Here is a 20,424-nt window from a genome sequence, read left to right as displayed (position 1 = left end):
GGGAATGTCAGCATGGAAGTGGATGTTGCAAGAGGGATTCTGCTAAGTGGCATCATACATTAGACTTCTTAAACAGCCTCCTTTAAATTAATATGATCGTATGAACTGAAGGGATACAATTGCCCTCACATCTTGCTCTTTCCTTTTTAGAGAGGACAGTCTTCAAATTCAAGCTAGGTCTACCCTTATTCCACACAAGAGCGCTGTGCCCTTGTACCCTCTGCACTTGCAAGTGAGGATTCAAATTCTGAGGCAGTGTTGGCAGCCCAGGTAAGCCATGGTGCAGGTGAAATTACATTATTGACAGTTGTGTCCTGCCTGTGTCTGGGTCAATGATGACAACAGAAAGTCAAGAACAGAATGATGACATAAAAATCATGCTCAATAGGATTACCCTGAGGCCCAACCAGGGAGCCAGGGTAACAAGCACTACTTAGTCTCTTTGAGGACCACTTGCGGGACTCATCTGAGCTGCTCTGATGACCTTGTGCTCTTTTCCCTCTGTGGGAACCTGGACAATCTTAGTGCAACTGTGCTGGCAAACACTGCCTGCCAACTAGCACCTAATCTCATAATCTGCTTGTGTGCAAGTCTGCAACACCAACCCTGTCATCATTACCCTCTCTGCTCTGATGTCTTGCAGTCACCTGGCATCACCCCTGCGGTCCAGTGGATCACTATTCCCAGGTGAGTGAAATGATCACGATTAATGGATTGAAATTCCTATAAGATATTCCTCAGTATTTTGACCAATAATTTCAGCCCATCAAAGGTTTCTTAATTAAAAATAATGCAATCCCAGTCAGAAATGAATTTCACTTCTCAGTATGTTTTGTCCCTTTGAACTGCACTATTAAAAATGTAGAGAAATTCCTTTCTACCTGTAGTTCATACAGCCATAAAATTGAATATCTTGGAAGAGATCCTAGATGATACTATCTACACAAATGGAGGGATCTGGAATATGAATATACCTTTTGAATTTGGAGAAATTTCAGTCCACACACAGGCTCACAAATCAAAGCTGGTGCACAGAGATGGATTTCCAATGGCAAGGGGAACCCAGGAATAAGACTTTAGTTTAGAGATGAAGAAATTGGCGATAAATTTTCTGCATCAAAAGACACTCCAAGAATTATTGCCCCAAAGGGAGCTTCGCGAAATTTTTCACGAAACTCTCAGGCCACAGGGAACCTAGCCAGTAGGGTAGATTGAAGTTGAAGGTGTGGCTTTGGCTACCAATTCCCTTCTATGTGTCATCACACAGCTTCATTCTTGATCTTACTAAAATTTACTTCAGTATTCATCAGAAAACAAATGCTATCAAGGAGATGGTTTCTGGAGCTCTTGGGACAGAGGAACGTGATGTCAATGGGATAATTGCAAACACCAACTGATCTAGTCACACGAATTTTGGTCACATTCTGAGTTTCATCACATGGCAATCACTGAGTGCTAACGCTCAGGGATTCATGGCCAAAATACCTGTTGCTTTCTTCTGGGCAACAGATTCTCTTCAGCATTCACTTACCAGCTGTGGGAACTGATTGTTACCATGCAGTATGGAAATGGGGAGGAATGAACATAGCCTAGCACATAAAATCTGAAATGCACAAGTCTCATGAAAATTTGATTAAAGTATACGTAACTGTTCGTGTATTGTCCTTCCAATATTACTCAGGTAAATTCACCTTTGCCTTGGTTTCTGACAATGTTTAGCAATTGAAAGATTTGATCGGTGTATATGACAAAGAGCATGTGTCATCCCCTTCATCAATGATTTGGTTTTGGGTACCTATTGACCTATTGATCGCTTAGGGAAGTAACTTTCCATGTGTTGGGAATGTCAGCATGGAAGTGGATGTTGCAAGAGTGATTCTGCTAAGTGGCATCATACATTAGACTTCTTAAACAGCCTCCTTCAAATTAATATGATTGTATGAACTGAAGGGATACAATTGCCCTCACATCTTGCTCTTTCCTTTTTAGAGAGGACAGTCTTCAAATTCAAGCTAGGTCTACCCTTATTCCACACAAGAGCGCTGTGCCCTTGTACCCTCTGCACTTGCAAGTGAGGATTCAAATTCTGAGGCAGTGTTGGCAGCCCAGGTAAGCCATGGTGCAGGTGAAATTACATTATTGACAGTTGTGTCCTGCCTGTGTCTGGGTCAATGATGACAACAGAAAGTCAAGAACAGAATGATGACATAAAAATCATGCTCAATAGGATTACCCTGAGGCCCAACCAGGGAGCCAGGGTAACAAGCACTACTTAGTCTCTTTGAGGACCACTTGCGGGACTCATCTGAGCTGCTCTGATGACCTTGTGCTCTTTTCCCTCTGTGGGAACCTGGACAATCTTAGTGCAACTGTGCTGGCAAACACTGCCTGCCAACTAGCACCTAATCTCATAATCTGCTTGTGTGCAAGTCTGCAACACCAACCCTGTCATCATTACCCTCTCTGCTCTGATGTCTTGCAGTCACCTGGCATCACCCCTGCGGTCCAGTGGATCACTATTCCCAGGTGAGTGAAATGATCACGATTAATGGATTGAAATTCCTATAAGATATTCCTCAGTATTTTGACCAATAATTTCAGCCCATCAAAGGTTTCTTAATTAAAAATAATGCAATCCCAGTCAGAAATGAATTTCACTTCTCAGTATGTTTTGTCCCTTTGAACTGCACTATTAAAAATGTAGAGAAATTCCTTTCTACCTGTAGTTCATACAGCCATAAAATTGAATATCTTGGAAGAGATCCTAGATGATACTATCTACACAAATGGAGGGATCTGGAATATGAATATACCTTTTGAATTTGGAGAAATTTCAGTCCACACACAGGCTCACAAATCAAAGCTGGTGCACAGAGATGGATTTCCAATGGCAAGGGGAACCCAGGAATAAGACTTTAGTTTAGAGATGAAGAAATTGGCGATAAATTTTCTGCATCAAAAGACACTCCAAGAATTATTGCCCCAAAGGGAGCTTCGCGAAATTTTTCACGAAACTCTCAGGCCACAGGGAACCTAGCCAGTAGGGTAGATTGAAGTTGAAGGTGTGGCTTTGGCTACCAATTCCCTTCTATGTGTCATCACACAGCTTCATTCTTGATCTTACTAAAATTTACTTCAGTATTCATCAGAAAACAAATGCTATCAAGGAGATGGTTTCTGGAGCTCTTGGGACAGAGGAACGTGATGTCAATGGGATAATTGCAAACACCAACTGATCTAGTCACACGAATTTTGGTCACATTCTGAGTTTCATCACATGGCAATCACTGAGTGCTAACGCTCAGGGATTCATGGCCAAAATACCTGTTGCTTTCTTCTGGGCAACAGATTCTCTTCAGCATTCACTTACCAGCTGTGGGAACTGATTGTTACCATGCAGTATGGAAATGGGGAGGAATGAACATAGCCTAGCACATAAAATCTGAAATGCACAAGTCTCATGAAAATTTGATTAAAGTATACGTAACTGTTCGTGTATTGTCCTTCCAATATTACTCAGGTAAATTCACCTTTGCCTTGGTTTCTGACAATGTTTAGCAATTGAAAGATTTGATCGGTGTATATGACAAAGAGCATGTGTCATCCCCTTCATCAATGATTTGGTTTTGGGTACCTATTGACCTATTGATCGCTTAGGGAAGTAACTTTCCATGTGTTGGGAATGTCAGCATGGAAGTGGATGTTGCAAGAGTGATTCTGCTAAGTGGCATCATACATTAGACTTCTTAAACAGCCTCCTTAAAATTAATATGATTGTATGAACTGAAGGGATACAATTGCCCTCACATCTTGCTCTTTCCTTTTTAGAGAGGACAGTCTTCAAATTCAAGCTAGGTCTACCCTTATTCCACACAAGAGCGCTGTGCCCTTGTACCCTCTGCACTTGCAAGTGAGGATTCAAATTCTGAGGCAGTGTTGGCAGCCCAGGTAAGCCATGGTGCAGGTGAAATTACATTATTGACAGTTGTGTCCTGCCTGTGTCTGGGTCAATGATGACAACAGAAAGTCAAGAACAGAATGATGACATAAAAATCATGCTCAATAGGATTACCCTGAGGCCCAACCAGGGAGCCAGGGTAACAAGCACTACTTAGTCTCTTTGAGGACCACTTGCGGGACTCATCTGAGCTGCTCTGATGACCTTGTGCTCTTTTCCCTCTGTGGGAACCTGGACAATCTTAGTGCAACTGTGCTGGCAAACACTGCCTGCCAACTAGCACCTAATCTCATAATCTGCTTGTGTGCAAGTCTGCAACACCAACCCTGTCATCATTACCCTCTCTGCTCTGATGTCTTGCAGTCACCTGGCATCACCCCTGCGGTCCAGTGGATCACTATTCCCAGGTGAGTGAAATGATCACGATTAATGGATTGAAATTCCTATAAGATATTCCTCAGTATTTTGACCAATAATTTCAGCCCATCAAAGGTTTCTTAATTAAAAATAATGCAATCCCAGTCAGAAATGAATTTCACTTCTCAGTATGTTTTGTCCCTTTGAACTGCACTATTAAAAATGTAGAGAAATTCCTTTCTACCTGTAGTTCATACAGCCATAAAATTGAATATCTTGGAAGAGATCCTAGATGATACTATCTACACAAATGGAGGGATCTGGAATATGAATATACCTTTTGAATTTGGAGAAATTTCAGTCCACACACAGGCTCACAAATCAAAGCTGGTGCACAGAGATGGATTTCCAATGGCAAGGGGAACCCAGGAATAAGACTTTAGTTTAGAGATGAAGAAATTGGCGATAAATTTTCTGCATCAAAAGACACTCCAAGAATTATTGCCCCAAAGGGAGCTTCGCGAAATTTTTCACGAAACTCTCAGGCCACAGGGAACCTAGCCAGTAGGGTAGATTGAAGTTGAAGGTGTGGCTTTGGCTACCAATTCCCTTCTATGTGTCATCACACAGCTTCATTCTTGATCTTACTAAAATTTACTTCAGTATTCATCAGAAAACAAATGCTATCAAGGAGATGGTTTCTGGAGCTCTTGGGACAGAGGAACGTGATGTCAATGGGATAATTGCAAACACCAACTGATCTAGTCACACGAATTTTGGTCACATTCTGAGTTTCATCACATGGCAATCACTGAGTGCTAACGCTCAGGGATTCATGGCCAAAATACCTGTTGCTTTCTTCTGGGCAACAGATTCTCTTCAGCATTCACTTACCAGCTGTGGGAACTGATTGTTACCATGCAGTATGGAAATGGGGAGGAATGAACATAGCCTAGCACATAAAATCTGAAATGCACAAGTCTCATGAAAATTTGATTAAAGTATACGTAACTGTTCGTGTATTGTCCTTCCAATATTACTCAGGTAAATTCACCTTTGCCTTGGTTTCTGACAATGTTTAGCAATTGAAAGATTTGATCGGTGTATATGACAAAGAGCATGTGTCATCCCCTTCATCAATGATTTGGTTTTGGGTACCTATTGACCTATTGATCGCTTAGGGAAGTAACTTTCCATGTGTTGGGAATGTCAGCATGGAAGTGGATGTTGCCAGAGTGATTCTGCTAAGTGGCATCATACATTAGACTTCTTAAACAGCCTCCTTTAAATTAATATGATCGTATGAACTGAAGGGATACAATTGCCCTCACATCTTGCTCTTTCCTTTTTAGAGAGGACAGTCTTCAAATTCAAGCTAGGTCTACCCTTATTCCACACAAGAGCGCTGTGCCCTTGTACCCTCTGCACTTGCAAGTGAGGATTCAAATTCTGAGGAAGTGTTGGCAGCCAAGGTAAGCCATGGTGCAGGTGAAATTACATTATTGACAGTTGTGTCCTGCCTGTGTCTGGGTCAATGATGACAACAGAAAGTCAAGAACAGAATGATGACATAAAAATCATGCTCAATAGGATTACCCTGAGGCCCAACCAGGGAGCCAGGGTAACAAGCACTACTTAGTCTCTTTGAGGACCACTTGCGGGACTCATCTGAGCTGCTCTGATGACCTTGTGCTCTTTTCCCTCTGTGGGAACCTGGACAATCTTAGTGCAACTGTGCTGGCAAACACTGCCTGCCAACTAGCACCTAATCTCATAATCTGCTTGTGTGCAAGTCTGCAACACCAACCCTGTCATCATTACCCTCTCTGCTCTGATGTCTTGCAGTCACCTGGCATCACCCCTGCGGTCCAGTGGATCACTATTCCCAGGTGAGTGAAATGATCACGATTAATGGATTGAAATTCCTATAAGATATTCCTCAGTATTTTGACCAATAATTTCAGCCCATCAAAGGTTTCTTAATTAAAAATAATGCAATCCCAGTCAGAAATGAATTTCACTTCTCAGTATGTTTTGTCCCTTTGAACTGCACTATTAAAAATGTAGAGAAATTCCTTTCTACCTGTAGTTCATACAGCCATAAAATTGAATATCTTGGAAGAGATCCTAGATGATACTATCTACACAAATGGAGGGATCTGGAATATGAATATACCTTTTGAATTTGGAGAAATTTCAGTCCACACACAGGCTCACAAATCAAAGCTGGTGCACAGAGATGGATTTCCAATGGCAAGGGGAACCCAGGAATAAGACTTTAGTTTAGAGATGAAGAAATTGGCGATAAATTTTCTGCATCAAAAGACACTCCAAGAATTATTGCCCCAAAGGGAGCTTCGCGAAATTTTTCACGAAACTCTCAGGCCACAGGGAACCTAGCCAGTAGGGTAGATTGAAGTTGAAGGTGTGGCTTTGGCTACCAATTCCCTTCTATGTGTCATCACACAGCTTCATTCTTGATCTTACTAAAATTTACTTCAGTATTCATCAGAAAACAAATGCTATCAAGGAGATGGTTTCTGGAGCTCTTGGGACAGAGGAACGTGATGTCAATGGGATAATTGCAAACACCAACTGATCTAGTCACACGAATTTTGGTCACATTCTGAGTTTCATCACATGGCAATCACTGAGTGCTAACGCTCAGGGATTCATGGCCAAAATACCTGTTGCTTTCTTCTGGGCAACAGATTCTCTTCAGCATTCACTTACCAGCTGTGGGAACTGATTGTTACCATGCAGTATGGAAATGGGGAGGAATGAACATAGCCTAGCACATAAAATCTGAAATGCACAAGTCTCATGAAAATTTGATTAAAGTATACGTAACTGTTCGTGTATTGTCCTTCCAATATTACTCAGGTAAATTCACCTTTGCCTTGGTTTCTGACAATGTTTAGCAATTGAAAGATTTGATCGGTGTATATGACAAAGAGCATGTGTCATCCCCTTCATCAATGATTTGGTTTTGGGTACCTATTGACCTATTGATCGCTTAGGGAAGTAACTTTCCATGTGTTGGGAATGTCAGCATGGAAGTGGATGTTGCCAGAGTGATTCTGCTAAGTGGCATCATACATTAGACTTCTTAAACAGCCTCCTTTAAATTAATATGATCGTATGAACTGAAGGGATACAATTGCCCTCACATCTTGCTCTTTCCTTTTTAGAGAGGACAGTCTTCAAATTCAAGCTAGGTCTACCCTTATTCCACACAAGAGCGCTGTGCCCTTGTACCCTCTGCACTTGCAAGTGAGGATTCAAATTCTGAGGAAGTGTTGGCAGCCAAGGTAAGCCATGGTGCAGGTGAAATTACATTATTGACAGTTGTGTCCTACCTGTGTCTGGGTCAATGATGACAACAGAAAGTCAAGAACAGAATGATGACATAAAAATCATGCTCAATAGGATTACGCTGAGGCCCAACCAGGGAGCCAGGGTTACAAGCACTACTTAGTCTCTTTGAGGACCACTTGCGGGACTCATCTGAGCTGCTCTGATGACCTTGTGCTCTTTTCCCTCTGTGGGAACCTGGACAATCTTAGTGCAACTGTGCTGGCAAACACTGCCTGCCAACTAGCACCTAATCTCATAATCTGCTTGTGTGCAAGTCTGCAACACCAACCCTGTCATCATTACCCTCTCTGCTCTGATGTCTTGCAGTCACCTGGCATCACCCCTGCGGTCCAGTGGATCACTATTCCCAGGTGAGTGAAATGATCACGATTAATGGATTGAAATTCCTATAAGATATTCCTCAGTATTTTGACCAATAATTTCAGCCCATCAAAGGTTTCTTAATTAAAAATAATGCAATCCCAGTCAGAAATGAATTTCACTTCTCAGTATGTTTTGTCCCTTTGAACTGCACTATTAAAAATGTAGAGAAATTCCTTTCTACCTGTAGTTCATACAGCCATAAAATTGAATATCTTGGAAGAGATCCTAGATGATACTATCTACACAAATGGAGGGATCTGGAATATGAATATACCTTTTGAATTTGGAGAAATTTCAGTCCACACACAGGCTCACAAATCAAAGCTGGTGCACAGAGATGGATTTCCAATGGCAAGGGGAACCCAGGAATAAGACTTTAGTTTAGAGATGAAGAAATTGGCGATAAATTTTCTGCATCAAAAGACACTCCAAGAATTATTGCCCCAAAGGGAGCTTCGCGAAATTTTTCACGAAACTCTCAGGCCACAGGGAACCTAGCCAGTAGGGTAGATTGAAGTTGAAGGTGTGGCTTTGGCTACCAATTCCCTTCTATGTGTCATCACACAGCTTCATTCTTGATCTTACTAAAATTTACTTCAGTATTCATCAGAAAACAAATGCTATCAAGGAGATGGTTTCTGGAGCTCTTGGGACAGAGGAACGTGATGTCAATGGGATAATTGCAAACACCAACTGATCTAGTCACACGAATTTTGGTCACATTCTGAGTTTCATCACATGGCAATCACTGAGTGCTAACGCTCAGGGATTCATGGCCAAAATACCTGTTGCTTTCTTCTGGGCAACAGATTCTCTTCAGCATTCACTTACCAGCTGTGGGAACTGATTGTTACCATGCAGTATGGAAATGGGGAGGAATGAACATAGCCTAGCACATAAAATCTGAAATGCACAAGTCTCATGAAAATTTGATTAAAGTATACGTAACTGTTCGTGTATTGTCCTTCCAATATTACTCAGGTAAATTCACCTTTGCCTTGGTTTCTGACAATGTTTAGCAATTGAAAGATTTGATCGGTGTATATGACAAAGAGCATGTGTCATCCCCTTCATCAATGATTTGGTTTTGGGTACCTATTGACCTATTGATCGCTTAGGGAAGTAACTTTCCATGTGTTGGGAATGTCAGCATGGAAGTGGATGTTGCAAGAGTGATTCTGCTAAGTGGCATCATACATTAGACTTCTTAAACAGCCTCCTTCAAATTAATATGATTGTATGAACTGAAGGGATACAATTGCCCTCACATCTTGCTCTTTCCTTTTTAGAGAGGACAGTCTTCAAATTCAAGCTAGGTCTACCCTTATTCCACACAAGAGCGCTGTGCCCTTGTACCCTCTGCACTTGCAAGTGAGGATTCAAATTCTGAGGCAGTGTTGGCAGCCCAGGTAAGCCATGGTGCAGGTGAAATTACATTATTGACAGTTGTGTCCTGCCTGTGTCTGGGTCAATGATGACAACAGAAAGTCAAGAACAGAATGATGACATAAAAATCATGCTCAATAGGATTACCCTGAGGCCCAACCAGGGAGCCAGGGTAACAAGCACTACTTAGTCTCTTTGAGGACCACTTGCGGGACTCATCTGAGCTGCTCTGATGACCTTGTGCTCTTTTCCCTCTGTGGGAACCTGGACAATCTTAGTGCAACTGTGCTGGCAAACACTGCCTGCCAACTAGCACCTAATCTCATAATCTGCTTGTGTGCAAGTCTGCAACACCAACCCTGTCATCATTACCCTCTCTGCTCTGATGTCTTGCAGTCACCTGGCATCACCCCTGCGGTCCAGTGGATCACTATTCCCAGGTGAGTGAAATGATCACGATTAATGGATTGAAATTCCCATAAGATATTCCTCAGTATTTTGACCAATAATTTCAGCCCATCAAAGGTTTCTTAATTAAAAATAATGCAATCCCAGTCAGAAATGAATTTCACTTCTCAGTATGTTTTGTCCCTTTGAACTGCACTATTAAAAATGTAGAGAAATTCCTTTCTACCTGTAGTTCATACAGCCATAAAATTGAATATCTTGGAAGAGATCCTAGATGATACTATCTACACAAATGGAGGGATCTGGAATATGAATATACCTTTTGAATTTGGAGAAATTTCAGTCCACACACAGGCTCACAAATCAAAGCTGGTGCACAGAGATGGATTTCCAATGGCAAGGGGAACCCAGGAATAAGACTTTAGTTTAGAGATGAAGAAATTGGCGATAAATTTTCTGCATCAAAAGACACTCCAAGAATTATTGCCCCAAAGGGAGCTTCGCGAAATTTTTCACGAAACTCTCAGGCCACAGGGAACCTAGCCAGTAGGGTAGATTGAAGTTGAAGGTGTGGCTTTGGCTACCAATTCCCTTCTATGTGTCATCACACAGCTTCATTCTTGATCTTACTAAAATTTACTTCAGTATTCATCAGAAAACAAATGCTATCAAGGAGATGGTTTCTGGAGCTCTTGGGACAGAGGAACGTGATGTCAATGGGATAATTGCAAACACCAACTGATCTAGTCACACGAATTTTGGTCACATTCTGAGTTTCATCACATGGCAATCACTGAGTGCTAACGCTCAGGGATTCATGGCCAAAATACCTGTTGCTTTCTTCTGGGCAACAGATTCTCTTCAGCATTCACTTACCAGCTGTGGGAACTGATTGTTACCATGCAGTATGGAAATGGGGAGGAATGAACATAGCCTAGCACATAAAATCTGAAATGCACAAGTCTCATGAAAATTTGATTAAAGTATACGTAACTGTTCGTGTATTGTCCTTCCAATATTACTCAGGTAAATTCACCTTTGCCTTGGTTTCTGACAATGTTTAGCAATTGAAAGATTTGATCGGTGTATATGACAAAGAGCATGTGTCATCCCCTTCATCAATGATTTGGTTTTGGGTACCTATTGACCTATTGATCGCTTAGGGAAGTAACTTTCCATGTGTTGGGAATGTCAGCATGGAAGTGGATGTTGCAAGAGTGATTCTGCTAAGTGGCATCATACATTAGACTTCTTAAACAGCCTCCTTCAAATTAATATGATTGTATGAACTGAAGGGATACAATTGCCCTCACATCTTGCTCTTTCCTTTTTAGAGAGGACAGTCTTCAAATTCAAGCTAGGTCTACCCTTATTCCACACAAGAGCGCTGTGCCCTTGTACCCTCTGCACTTGCAAGTGAGGATTCAAATTCTGAGGCAGTGTTGGCAGCCCAGGTAAGCCATGGTGCAGGTGAAATTACATTATTGACAGTTGTGTCCTGCCTGTGTCTGGGTCAATGATGACAACAGAAAGTCAAGAACAGAATGATGACATAAAAATCATGCTCAATAGGATTACCCTGAGGCCCAACCAGGGAGCCAGGGTAACAAGCACTACTTAGTCTCTTTGAGGACCACTTGCGGGACTCATCTGAGCTGCTCTGATGACCTTGTGCTCTTTTCCCTCTGTGGGAACCTGGACAATCTTAGTGCAACTGTGCTGGCAAACACTGCCTGCCAACTAGCACCTAATCTCATAATCTGCTTGTGTGCAAGTCTGCAACACCAACCCTGTCATCATTACCCTCTCTGCTCTGATGTCTTGCAGTCACCTGGCATCACCCCTGCGGTCCAGTGGATCACTATTCCCAGGTGAGTGAAATGATCACGATTAATGGATTGAAATTCCTATAAGATATTCCTCAGTATTTTGACCAATAATTTCAGCCCATCAAAGGTTTCTTAATTAAAAATAATGCAATCCCAGTCAGAAATGAATTTCACTTCTCAGTATGTTTTGTCCCTTTGAACTGCACTATTAAAAATGTAGAGAAATTCCTTTCTACCTGTAGTTCATACAGCCATAAAATTGAATATCTTGGAAGAGATCCTAGATGATACTATCTACACAAATGGAGGGATCTGGAATATGAATATACCTTTTGAATTTGGAGAAATTTCAGTCCACACACAGGCTCACAAATCAAAGCTGGTGCACAGAGATGGATTTCCAATGGCAAGGGGAACCCAGGAATAAGACTTTAGTTTAGAGATGAAGAAATTGGCGATAAATTTTCTGCATCAAAAGACACTCCAAGAATTATTGCCCCAAAGGGAGCTTCGCGAAATTTTTCACGAAACTCTCAGGCCACAGGGAACCTAGCCAGTAGGGTAGATTGAAGTTGAAGGTGTGGCTTTGGCTACCAATTCCCTTCTATGTGTCATCACACAGCTTCATTCTTGATCTTACTAAAATTTACTTCAGTATTCATCAGAAAACAAATGCTATCAAGGAGATGGTTTCTGGAGCTCTTGGGACAGAGGAACGTGATGTCAATGGGATAATTGCAAACACCAACTGATCTAGTCACACGAATTTTGGTCACATTCTGAGTTTCATCACATGGCAATCACTGAGTGCTAACGCTCAGGGATTCATGGCCAAAATACCTGTTGCTTTCTTCTGGGCAACAGATTCTCTTCAGCATTCACTTACCAGCTGTGGGAACTGATTGTTACCATGCAGTATGGAAATGGGGAGGAATGAACATAGCCTAGCACATAAAATCTGAAATGCACAAGTCTCATGAAAATTTGATTAAAGTATACGTAACTGTTCGTGTATTGTCCTTCCAATATTACTCAGGTAAATTCACCTTTGCCTTGGTTTCTGACAATGTTTAGCAATTGAAAGATTTGATCGGTGTATATGACAAAGAGCATGTGTCATCCCCTTCATCAATGATTTGGTTTTGGGTACCTATTGACCTATTGATCGCTTAGGGAAGTAACTTTCCATGTGTTGGGAATGTCAGCATGGAAGTGGATGTTGCAAGAGTGATTCTGCTAAGTGGCATCATACATTAGACTTCTTAAACAGCCTCCTTAAAATTAATATGATCGTATGAACTGAAGGGATACAATTGCCCTCACATCTTGCTCTTTCCTTTTTAGAGAGGACAGTCTTCAAATTCAAGCTAGGTCTACCCTTATTCCACACAAGAGCGCTGTGCCCTTGTACCCTCTGCACTTGCAAGTGAGGATTCAAATTCTGAGGCAGTGTTGGCAGCCCAGGTAAGCCATGGTGCAGGTGAAATTACATTATTGACAGTTGTGTCCTGCCTGTGTCTGGGTCAATGATGACAACAGAAAGTCAAGAACAGAATGATGACATAAAAATCATGCTCAATAGGATTACCCTGAGGCCCAACCAGGGAGCCAGGGTAACAAGCACTACTTAGTCTCTTTGAGGACCACTTGCGGGACTCATCTGAGCTGCTCTGATGACCTTGTGCTCTTTTCCCTCTGTGGGAACCTGGACAATCTTAGTGCAACTGTGCTGGCAAACACTGCCTGCCAACTAGCACCTAATCTCATAATCTGCTTGTGTGCAAGTCTGCAACACCAACCCTGTCATCATTACCCTCTCTGCTCTGATGTCTTGCAGTCACCTGGCATCACCCCTGCGGTCCAGTGGATCACTATTCCCAGGTGAGTGAAATGATCACGATTAATGATTTGGAGTATTTATGAGATATTCCTCAGTATTTTGACCAATAATTTCAGCCGATCAAAGGTTTCTAATTAAAAATAATGCAATACGAGTCAGAAATGAATTTCACTTAACAGTATATTTTGTCCCTTTGAACTGCACTATTAAAAATGTAGAGAAATTCCTTTCTACCTGTAGTTCATACAGTCAAAAAATTGAATTTCTTGGAAGAGATCCTAGATGATACTATCTACACAAATGGAGGGATCTGGAATATGAATATACCTTTTGAATTTGGAGAAATTTCAGTCCACACACAGGCTCACAAATCCAAGCTGTTGCACAGAGATCGATTTCCAATGGCAAGGGGAACCCAGGAATAAGACTTTAGTTTAGAGATGAAGAAATTGGCGATAAATTTTCTGCATCAAAAGAACTCCAAGAATTATTGCCCCAAAGAGAGCTTCGCGAAATTTTTCACATAACTCTCAGGCCACAGGGAAACTAGCCAGTAGGGTAGATTGAAGTTGAAGGTGTGTCTTTGGCTACCTATACCCTTCTATGTGTCTTCACACTGCTTCATTCTTGATCTTACTAAAGTTTACTTCAGTATTCATCAGAAAACAAATGCTATCAAGGAGATGATTTCTGGAGCTCTTGGGACAGAGGAACGTGTTGTCAATGGGATACTTGCAAACACCAACTGATCTAGTCACAGGAATTTTGGTCACATTCTCAGTTTGATCACATGGCAATCACTGATTGCTAACGCTCAGGGATTCATGGCCAAAATACTTGTTGCTTTCCTCTGGGCAACAGATTCTCTTCAGCATTCACTTACCAGCTGTGGGAACTGATTGTTACCATGCAGAATGGAAATGGGGAGGAATGAACATAGCCTAGCACATAAAATCTGAAATGCACAAGTCTCATGAAAATTTGATTAAAGTATACGTAACTGTTCGTGTATTGTCCTTCCAATATTACTCAGGTAAATTCACCTTTGCCTTGGTTTCTGACAATGTTTAGCAATTGAAAGATTTGATCGGTGTATATGATCAAGAGCATGTGTCATCCCCTTCATCAATGATTTGGTTTTGGGTACCTATTGACCTATTGATCGCTTAGGGAAGTAACTTTCCATGTGTTGGGAATGTCAGCATGGAAGTGGATGTTGCAAGAGGGATTCTGCTAAGTGGCATCATACATTAGACTTCTTAAACAGCCTCCTTAAAATTAACATGATTGTATGAACTGAAGGGATACAATTGCCCTCACATCTTGCTCTTTCCTTTTTAGAGAGGACAGTCTTCAAATTCAAGCTAGATCTACCCTTATTCCACACAAGAGCGCTGTGCCCTTGTACCCTCTGCACTTGCAAGTGAGGATTCAAATTCTGAGGCAGTGTTGGCAGCCCAGGTAAGCCATGGTGCAGGTGAAATTACATTATTGACAGTTGTGTCCTGCCTGTGTCTGGGTCAATGATGACAACAGAAAGTCAAGAACAGAATGATGACATAAAAATCATGCTCAATAGGATTATGCTGAGGCCCAACCAGGGAGCCAGGGTTACAAGCACTACTTAGTCTCTTTGAGGACCACTTGCGGGACTCATCTGAGCTGCTCTGATGACCTTGTGCTCTTTTCCCTCTGTGGGAACCTGGACAATCTTAGTGCAACTGTGCTGGCAAACACTGCCTCCAACTAGCACCTAATCTCATGATCTGCTTGTGTGCAAGTCTGCAACACCAACCCTGTCATCATTGCCCTCTCTGCTCTGATGTCTTACAGTCACCTGGCATCACCCCTGAGGTCCAGTGGATCACTATTCCCAGGTGAGTGAAATGATCACGATTAATGGATTGAACTTCCTATAAGATATTCCTCAGTATTTTGACCAATAATTTCAGCCCATCAAAGGTTTCTTAATTAAAAATAATGCAATACCAGTCAGAAATGAATTTCACTTCTCAGTATGTTTTGTCCTTTTGAACTGCACTATTAAAAATGTAGAGAAATTCCTTTCTACCTGTAGTTCATACAGCCATAAAATTGAATTTCTTGAGAGAGATCCTAGATGATACTGTCTACACAAATGGAGGGATATGGAATATGAATATACCTTTTGAATTTCGAGAAATTTCAGTCCACACACATGCTCACAAATCCAAGCTGGTGCACAGAGATCGATTTCCAATGGCAATGGGAACCCAGGAATAAGACTTTAGTTTAGAGATGTAGAAATTGGCCACAAAGTTTCTGCATCAAAAGACACTCCAAGAATTATTCCCCCAAAGAGAGCCTGTCGAAATTTTTCATGTAACTCTAGGGCACAGGGAACCTAGCCAGTAGGGGAGATTGAAGTTGGAGGTGTGGCTTTGGCTACCTATTCACTTCCATGAGACTTCACACTGCTTCATCCTTGATCATACTAAATTTTACTTCAGTATTCATCAGAAAACAAATGCTATCAAAAAGATGGTTTCTGGAGCTCTTGGGACAGAGGAACGTGATGTCAATGGGATACTTGCAAACACCAACTGATCTAGTCACAGGAATTTTGGTCACATTCTCAGTTTGATCACATGGCAATCACTGAGTGCTAACGCTCAGGGATTCATGGCCAAAATACTTGTAGCTTTCTTCTGGGCAACTGATTCTCTTCAGCATTCACTTACCATCTGTGGGAACTGATTGTTACCATGCAGTATGGAAATGGGGTAGAATGAACACAGACTAGCACATAAAATTTGAAACGCACAAGTTTCTTGAAAATTTGATTAAAGTATATGTAACTGTTTGTGTATTGTACTCCCAATATTACTCAGGTAAATTCACATTTGTCTTGGTTTCTGACAATGTTTAGCAATTGAAAGATTTGATCGGTGTATATGATCAAGAGCATGTGTCATCCCCTTCATCAATGATTTGGTTTTGGGTACCTATTGACCTATTGATCGCTTAGGGAAGTAACTTTCCATGTGTTGGGAAGGTCAGCATGGAAGTGGATGTTGCAAGAGTGATGCTGCTAAGTGGCCTCATACATTAGACTTCTTAAACAGTCTCCTTAAAATTAACATGATTGTATGAACTGAAGGGATACAATTGCCCTCACATCTTGTTCTTTCCTTTTTAGAGAGGACAGTCTTCAAATTCAAGCTAGGTCTCCCCTTATTCTACACAAGAGCGCTGTGCCCTTGTATCCTCTGCACTTGCAAGTGAGGATTCAAATTCTGAGGCAGTGTTGGCAGCCCAGGTAAGCCATGGTTCAGGTGAAATTACATTATTGACAGTTGTGTCCTGCCTGTGTCTGGGTCAATGATGACAACAGAAAGTCAAGAACAGAATGATGACATAAAAATCATGCTCAATAGGATTACGCTGAGGCCCAACCAGGGAGCCAGGGTGACAAGCACTACTTTGTCTCTTTGAGGACCACTTGCGGGACTCATCTGAGATGCTATGATGACCTTGTCCACTATACCATCTGCGGGAACCTGGACAATCTTAGTGCAACTGTGCTGGCAAACACTGCCTGCCAACCAGCACCTAAACTCATAATCTGCTTGTGTGCAAGTCTGCAACACCAACCCTGTCATCATTACCCTCTCTGCTCTGATGTCTTGCAGTCACCTGGCATCACCCCAGCGGTCCAGTGGATCAGTATTCCCAGGTGAGTGAAATGATCACGATTAATGGATTGAACTTCCTATAAGATATTCCTCAGTATTTTGACCAATAATTTCAGCCCATCAAAGGTTTCTTAATTAAAAATAATGCAATCCCAGTTAGAAATGAATTTCACTTCTCAGTATGTTTTGTCCCTTTGAACTGCACTATTAAAAATGTAGAGAAATTCCTTTCTACCTGTAGTTCATACAGCCATAAAATTGAATTTCTTGGAAGAGATCCTAGATGATACTATCTACTCAAATGGAGGGATCTGGAATATGAATATACCTTTTGAATTTGGAGAAATTTCAGTCCACACACAGGATCACAAATCCAAGCTGGTGCACACAGATCGATTTCCAATGGCAAGGGGAACCCAGGAATAAGACTTTAGTTTAGAGATGAAGAAATTGGCGATAAATTTTCTGCATCAAAAGACACTCCAAGAATTATTGCCCCGAACAGAGCTTCGCAAAATTTTTCACGTAACTCTCAGGCCACTGGGAACCTAGCCAGTAGGGTAGATTGAAGTTGAAGGTGTGGCTTTGGCTACCAATTCCCTTCTATGTGTCATCACACAGCTTCATTCTTGATCTTACTAAAATTTACTTCAGTATTCATCAGAAAACAAATGCTATCAAGGAGATGGTTTCTGGAGCTCTTGGGACAGAGGAACGTGATGTCAATGGGATAATTGCAAACACCAACTGATCTAGTCACACGAATTTTGGTCACATTCTGAGTTTCATCACATGGCAATCACTGAGTGCTAACGCTCAGGGATTCATGGCCAAAATACCTGTTGCTTTCTTCTGGGCAACAGATTCTCTTCAGCATTCACTTACCAGCTGTGGGAACTGATTGTTACCATGCAGTATGGAAATGGGGAGGAATGAACATAGCCTAGCACATAAAATCTGAAATGCACAAGTCTCATGAAAATTTGATTAAAGTATACGTAACGGTTCGTGTATTGTCCTTCCAATATTACTCAGGTAAATTCACCTTTGCCTTGGTTTCTGACAATGTTTAGCAATTGAAAGATTTGATCGGTGTATATGACAAAGAGCATGTGTCATCCCCTTCATCAATGATTTGGTTTTGGGTACCTATTGACCTATTGATCGCTTAGGGAAGTAACTTTCCATGTGTTGGGAATGTCAGCATGGAAGTGGATGTTGCAAGAGGGATTCTGCTAAGTGGCATCATACATTAGACTTCTTAAACAGCCACCTAAAAATTAATATGATTGTATGAACTGAAGGGATACAATTGCCCTCACATCTTGCTCTTTCCTTTTTAGAGAGGACAGTCTTCAAATTCAAGCTAGGTCTACCCTTATTCCACACAAGAGCGCTGTGCCCTTGTACCCTCTGCACTTGCAAGTGAGGATTCAAATTCTGAGGCAGTGTTGGCAGCCCAGGTAAGCCATGGTGCAGGTGAAATTACATTATTGACAGTTGTGTCCTGCCTGTGTCTGGGTCAATGATGACAACAGAAAGTCAAGAACAGAATGATGACATAAAAATCATGCTCAATAGGATTACCCTGAGGCCCAACCAGGGAGCCAGGGTAACAAGCACTACTTAGTCTCTTTGAGGACCACTTGCGGGACTCATCTGAGCTGCTCTGATGACCTTGTGCTCTTTTCCCTCTGTGGGAACCTGGACAATCTTAGTGCAACTGTGCTGGCAAACACTGCCTGCCAACTAGCACCTAATCTCATAATCTGCTTGTGTGCAAGTCTGCAACACCAACCCTGTCATCATTACCCTCTCTGCTCTGATGTCTTGCAGTCACCTGGCATCACCCCTGCGGTCCAGTGGATCACTATTCCCAGGTGAGTGAAATGATCACGATTAATGGATTGAAATTCCTATAAGATATTCCTCAGTATTTTGACCAATAATTTCAGCCCATCAAAGGTTTCTTAATTAAAAATAATGCAATCCCAGTCAGAAATGAATTTCACTTCTCAGTATGTTTTGTCCCTTTGAACTGCACTATTAAAAATGTAGAGAAATTCCTTTCTACCTGTAGTTCATACAGCCATAAAATTGAATATCTTGGAAGAGATCCTAGATGATACTATCTACACAAATGGAGGGATCTGGAATATGAATATACCTTTTGAATTTGGAGAAATTTCAGTCCACACACAGGCTCACAAATCAAAGCTGGTGCACAGAGATGGATTTCCAATGGCAAGGGGAACCCAGGAATAAGACTTTAGTTTAGAGATGAAGAAATTGGCGATAAATTTTCTGCATCAAAAGACACTCCAAGAATTATTGCCCCAAAGGGAGCTTCGCGAAATTTTTCACGAAACTCTCAGGCCACAGGGAACCTAGCCAGTAGGGTAGATTGAAGTTGAAGGTGTGGCTTTGGCTACCAATTCCCTTCTATGTGTCATCACACAGCTTCATTCTTGATCTTACTAAAATTTACTTCAGTATTCATCAGAAAACAAATGCTATCAAGGAGATGGTTTCTGGAGCTCTTGGGACAGAGGAACGTGATGTCAATGGGATAATTGCAAACACCAACTGATCTAGTCACACGAATTTTGGTCACATTCTGAGTTTCATCACATGGCAATCACTGAGTGCTAACGCTCAGGGATTCATGGCCAAAATACCTGTTGCTTTCTTCTGGGCAACAGATTCTCTTCAGCATTCACTTACCAGCTGTGGGAACTGATTGTTACCATGCAGTATGGAAATGGGGAGGAATGAACATAGCCTAGCACATAAAATCTGAAATGCACAAGTCTCATGAAAATTTGATTAAAGTATACGTAACTGTTCGTGTATTGTCCTTCCAATATTACTCAGGTAAATTCACCTTTGCCTTGGTTTCTGACAATGTTTAGCAATTGAAAGATTTGATCGGTGTATATGACAAAGAGCATGTGTCATCCCCTTCATCAATGATTTGGTTTTGGGTACCTATTGACCTATTGATCGCTTAGGGAAGTAACTTTCCATGTGTTGGAAATGTCAGCATGGAAGTGGATGTTGCAAGAGTGATTCTGCTAAGTGGCATCATACATTAGACTTCTTAAACAGCCACCTAAAAATTAATATGATTGTATGAACTGAGGGATACAATTGCCCTCACATCTTGCTCTTTCCTTTTTAGAGAGGACAGTCTTCAAATTCAAGCTAGGTCTACCCTTATTCCACACAAGA

The 20,424-nt window shown here is 41.5% G+C and overlaps 11 non-coding genes across 11 annotated transcripts; all 11 read left to right on the top strand.

Moving 5' to 3' along the window:
• Positions 1-326: 326 nt before the first annotated feature.
• Positions 327-404, top strand: LOC134485324 (small nucleolar RNA SNORD115). Its single transcript, XR_015656569.1, has one exon. It is a non-coding gene; the product is annotated as a small nucleolar RNA SNORD115 (small nucleolar RNA).
• A 1,761-nt stretch (positions 405-2,165) lies between these two features.
• Positions 2,166-2,243, top strand: LOC134485323 (small nucleolar RNA SNORD115). The gene has a single exon (XR_015656568.1). It is a non-coding gene; the product is annotated as a small nucleolar RNA SNORD115 (small nucleolar RNA).
• A 1,761-nt stretch (positions 2,244-4,004) lies between these two features.
• On the top strand, positions 4,005-4,082 carry LOC134485327 (small nucleolar RNA SNORD115). The gene has a single exon (XR_015656567.1). It is a non-coding gene; the product is annotated as a small nucleolar RNA SNORD115 (small nucleolar RNA).
• A 1,761-nt stretch (positions 4,083-5,843) lies between these two features.
• On the top strand, positions 5,844-5,921 carry LOC134485326 (small nucleolar RNA SNORD115). Its single transcript, XR_015656564.1, has one exon. It is a non-coding gene; the product is annotated as a small nucleolar RNA SNORD115 (small nucleolar RNA).
• A 1,761-nt stretch (positions 5,922-7,682) lies between these two features.
• On the top strand, positions 7,683-7,760 carry LOC134485317 (small nucleolar RNA SNORD115). The gene has a single exon (XR_015656267.1). It is a non-coding gene; the product is annotated as a small nucleolar RNA SNORD115 (small nucleolar RNA).
• Positions 7,761-9,521: 1,761 nt separating this feature from the next.
• On the top strand, positions 9,522-9,599 carry LOC134485316 (small nucleolar RNA SNORD115). Its single transcript, XR_015656559.1, has one exon. It is a non-coding gene; the product is annotated as a small nucleolar RNA SNORD115 (small nucleolar RNA).
• A 1,761-nt stretch (positions 9,600-11,360) lies between these two features.
• Positions 11,361-11,438, top strand: LOC134485315 (small nucleolar RNA SNORD115). The gene has a single exon (XR_015656558.1). It is a non-coding gene; the product is annotated as a small nucleolar RNA SNORD115 (small nucleolar RNA).
• Positions 11,439-13,199: 1,761 nt separating this feature from the next.
• Positions 13,200-13,277, top strand: LOC134485322 (small nucleolar RNA SNORD115). The gene has a single exon (XR_015656555.1). It is a non-coding gene; the product is annotated as a small nucleolar RNA SNORD115 (small nucleolar RNA).
• Positions 13,278-15,036: 1,759 nt separating this feature from the next.
• LOC134485321 (small nucleolar RNA SNORD115) lies at positions 15,037-15,114 on the top strand. The gene has a single exon (XR_015656492.1). It is a non-coding gene; the product is annotated as a small nucleolar RNA SNORD115 (small nucleolar RNA).
• Positions 15,115-16,873: 1,759 nt separating this feature from the next.
• LOC134485320 (small nucleolar RNA SNORD115) lies at positions 16,874-16,951 on the top strand. Its single transcript, XR_015656266.1, has one exon. It is a non-coding gene; the product is annotated as a small nucleolar RNA SNORD115 (small nucleolar RNA).
• A 1,761-nt stretch (positions 16,952-18,712) lies between these two features.
• LOC134485319 (small nucleolar RNA SNORD115) lies at positions 18,713-18,790 on the top strand. The gene has a single exon (XR_015656553.1). It is a non-coding gene; the product is annotated as a small nucleolar RNA SNORD115 (small nucleolar RNA).
• The last annotated feature ends 1,634 nt before the right edge of the window (positions 18,791-20,424 follow it).

This window comes from Rattus norvegicus, chromosome 1 (genome assembly GCF_021556685.1).
Source record: "Rattus norvegicus strain SHRSP/BbbUtx chromosome 1, alternate assembly SHRSP_T2T, whole genome shotgun sequence".
Classification (NCBI taxonomy): Eukaryota; Metazoa; Chordata; class Mammalia; order Rodentia; family Muridae; genus Rattus; species Rattus norvegicus.
Note: the sequence above shows the minus strand (reverse complement) of the source record. Positions and strands in the feature narration are given on the sequence as shown.